At 46.3% G+C, this 1,176-nt stretch overlaps 1 pseudogene; it reads left to right on the top strand.

Annotated features, from left to right (window-relative positions):
- The first annotated feature begins 216 nt into the window (after positions 1-216).
- On the top strand, positions 217-334 carry LOC126191601 (5S ribosomal RNA; annotated as a pseudogene).
- The last annotated feature ends 842 nt before the right edge of the window (positions 335-1,176 follow it).

Below are 1,176 nucleotides of genomic sequence, written 5' to 3'. Positions count from 1 at the left end.
CAGCCGCTACTTCCTCAGCATCCTCGAATTTGGTTCTTAAACCATGGCGGGTCTTTTCTTCCCTTTATCCACCCACTACGCATGTAACTCTCCAGACAACGATTTACAATCTGCTTAAACTTTCCCCATAATTCCTCTACATCCATCTTACTGGAACTAAGTGAGGCAATTCTCTGTTTAAGTGAGATGTTTATAACTGCTTATCTGTTCTATCTATCCAACAGCCTTGCCGCAGTGGTAACACCGGTTCCCGTCAGGTCACCGAAGTTAAGCGCTGTAGGGCTGGACTAGCACTTGGATGGGTGACCATCCAGTCTGCCGAGCACTGTTGGCAACCGGGTGCACTCAGCCCTTGGGAGGCAAACTGGGGAGCTACTTGACTGAGTAGTAGCGGCATAGGTCTCGTAGACTGACATACGGCCGGAAGAGTGGTGTGCTGACCATGCTGACCACATGCCCCTCCATATCCGCATCCAGTGACGCCTGTGGGCTGAGGATGACATGGCGGACGGACGGTACCGTTGGGCCTTCCAAAGCCTGTTCGGACGGAGTTTTTAGTTTTGTTCTATCTAGCAGAAACATCCTCCTATCTTTCTTGTCTGATCTATTACATTTCGTAATCACAGTTGCTATTCCCGTTTCTATATTTACATTGTCGATAACGTCTTAGATATTTCCATTGCGTGTGGGCTGCCGAGCTCACTGCTCAAGACAATTTTCAGAAAACGTGTTCAAAAGTATTTCGCATGATTGTCAGTCTGTAGCCCCCCTCCTCCCGCTCAATGAATCCATAGACATCCCAGTCTATACCCAGCATGTTAAAGTCTCCTCATATTACTATTGCATGATCTGGGTATTTCCGCGCTGTTGACCGTTGACTATCTTTGAATGAGTCTAGAACTGTGGCAGCAGAATCGAGTGATCGGTAAAAACATCTCAATTAACTTAGTTTCACCTACACCTGTTATAGGCGACCAGATGATTTCACTGTTACACTCAACTTCTGCCTCAATAGAGAATTTTTTTTTTCTCAACTGGTATGAACACAGATCCTCCTATAGCCTCTAATCTGTCTTTCCAATACACATTCCACGACTCGCTTTCCACTTCGGGTTTCAGCCAGCTGTTGGTCCCAAGAGTAATTTGAGTGCAAGAACTTTCCTGTATGGCAGTAAA

Source organism: Schistocerca nitens, chromosome 6 (assembly GCF_023898315.1).
Source record: "Schistocerca nitens isolate TAMUIC-IGC-003100 chromosome 6, iqSchNite1.1, whole genome shotgun sequence".
Classification (NCBI taxonomy): domain Eukaryota; kingdom Metazoa; phylum Arthropoda; class Insecta; order Orthoptera; family Acrididae; genus Schistocerca; species Schistocerca nitens.
The sequence above is the reverse complement of the archived record's forward strand: the minus strand, read 5'-3'. Positions and strand labels throughout refer to the sequence as shown.